We start from the raw sequence: 2,502 nt of genomic DNA, 5'->3' as shown, positions 1-2,502 counted from the left end.
ACAGACAGACAGACCCCCCCAGCTCCTCTCCCCCCCTCATGACTCTTCAGAAGCTCCAAATGGGAATTTATTTCCTTGTCGCTCTGCAGGATGGACCTGAGCCCCCCCCGACCCCCCCACCCTACCCGGGGAGGGGGTTTTCTTTCTGCTCCCCCCCGGGAAAAGCTGTGGGGACCCTTGTTCCTCCCCTCTGCACCCGGGGGGGGGACACGGAGCAGGATTTGTGTGTGTGTGTGTGTGTGTGTGTGTGTGTGTGGCATGCAGCAGAGGATAAGACCAGGGTTTGCGCGATGAAGAATTTATCGTAGCTTGGAAATTGTCCATTTTCCTACACTTTCAAAGTAGAAGTGGTGGCTGGGGTCACTAGGCAAGGCTCACCTCAGCAGCATGTGGAATTGTCTAGGAGACTCCCAACACCAGGTAGTTGCTCTGTAGCACTGCAAATCTTTCGGATTTGTGTGTGTGTGTGTGTGTGTGTGTGTGTTCCCCCCCCTCCTCGCTGCTGTGGCTGCCTCTGCCCCGTGTCACCCCCGGGGGGGGGCACATTGGACTTCACGGCATAAAGCAATGTATCCTCACCCCAATAAAGGGTTTCTGTCACTCAACACCCCTTCCTTGGGGGGCCCCTGGCCACCTGGGGGGGGGTTGGTGCCACCAGGACCCAGGGCCCCCCCTGGTGTGTCCCCCCCTGCCACGTGCAGGTCCCAAACATCATTAGGAAGGCGCCGACTAACGAAGAGGGGAACTGGGATGAACTGGGGTGGTCCCAGTTCCTGCCAGGACAACCTGGGCTTGGGTTTGGGTTGAGAAACACCAAATTTGATGTATTTCTCTGGGATTCAGTGTTTGTTCCTCCCCTCCCCGAGTGGCACCAGCGGGTTCCCCCCACCCCTGGGTCTCCCCTTCCCCTCCAGTTACCCATTTCTCTTCTGGTTTAGCACTTTATCCTCTATTTTATCACTTCACCCTCTGTTTTACTGCTTTGTTTTATCACTTTATCCTCTATCGCTTCATCTTCAGTTTTATCACTTTTATCAATTTAGCCTCTGTTTTATCAATTTATTCACTATTTTATCGATTTATTTTGTCATTCCTCTATCGCTTCATCCTCAGTTTTATCACTTTATCTTTTATCAATTTAGCCTGTTTTATCACTTCATCCTCTATTTCATCGCTTCATCCTCTATTTCATCGCTTCATCCTCTATTTCATCGCTTCATCCTATATTTTATCAATTTATCCTTTATTTTATCGATTTATTTTGTCACTCTATCCTCTATTTTATCACTTTATCGATTTATCCTGTATTTTATCACTTTATCTTATTGCTTTAGCCTCTATTTTATCAATTTATCACTTTATCCTTTATTTTATCGATTTAGCCTCTGTTTTATCACTTTATCCTTAATTTTATTGATTTAGCCTCTATTTTATCACTTTATTTTAACACTTTATCCTCTATTTTATCGCTTTATCCTCTATTTCATCGCTTTATTTTATCATTTTTGTCCTCTCTCCAATCAGATTGAAGGGGTTTTGGCCCTTCCCTTGCTGGATATTTTGTGGATTTTTGGCTTTTTATCCCAAAGGTGATCTCTGCCCCCGGGGATATTCCCGGCTGGAGTCACCTCCCCAAATCCCAGCTCTGGCTGCATCCCACTGGGAACACTGGGATGGAGCCACCAGCCAGAGACGGGCCCAGGGGGTGGGAAACCTCCAACCTCAAACATCACCTTTTTTGGGGGGTGGTTTTTTTGGTGTTAAATCACTTCTGGCAAGTTTTTTCCTCCCGATGGACGTGGAGGGGTGAGACCGCTGGTGGTGAAGCTGTTAAAGCCCAGTTCCTCCCTCCTCTTTCCCTTCTCCCAAGGAACAGGTGATGGGACAAGAGGAAACGGCCCCAAGTTGGGCCAGGGGAGGGTTGGGATGGAGATTGGGGAAAATTCCTCCTTGGAAAGGGCTGTGAAGCCTTGGCAGAGGCTGCCCAGGGCAGTGGTGGAGTCACCATCCCTGGAGGGATTGAAAAGCCGGGCAGACGTGGTGCTGAGGGACACGGGTCAGTGGTGGGTCGGTCGGTGGTGGGACTCGAGAGGACTTTTCCAACCTGCATTATTCCGTGATCCAGTTCCCTCCTGGAGGGACTGGGAATGGTGGGCAGGAGACGGCCATGTCCTCCCCCCCGACCGGCACTAGGACCCGGCGGCGCCGCAGGGCCCGAGGGGGCGGAGCCCCGCAGCGGTGTGGGCGTGCCCACGTAGCGCCGGGCGGTCCCTCCCTTCCCAGCAGCCCGCCTGTCCCGCCCCCTTTGGCGGCTTCTCCGCAACTGATTGGCTTGGCCCCGCCCGCGCCGCGCTCATTGGCTCCCGGTTGCCAGGTGACGCCCGCCATCTTGGAGGCGGCCGTGATGGCGGCGGCGGCGGCGGAGGAGGAGGAGGCCGTGGAGGCGGCGATGGCGGAGCTGGCCGCGCTGCTGGCCCCGGGGGCGGGCGAGGCGGCGCGGGC

At 53.6% G+C, this 2,502-nt stretch overlaps 1 protein-coding gene across 1 annotated transcript in view; it reads left to right on the top strand.

Annotated features, from left to right (window-relative positions):
- Positions 1–2,502, top strand: part of OPLAH (5-oxoprolinase (ATP-hydrolysing)) — a 41,342-nt gene that overhangs the window by 7,090 nt on the left and 31,750 nt on the right. The window lies entirely within an intron of this gene.

This window comes from Calidris pugnax, unplaced genomic scaffold (genome assembly GCF_001431845.1).
Source record: "Calidris pugnax isolate Ruff unplaced genomic scaffold, ASM143184v1 scaffold307, whole genome shotgun sequence".
Lineage (NCBI taxonomy): Eukaryota > Metazoa > Chordata > Aves > Charadriiformes > Scolopacidae > Calidris > Calidris pugnax.
This window is presented reverse-complemented; position numbering and strand designations above follow the sequence as displayed.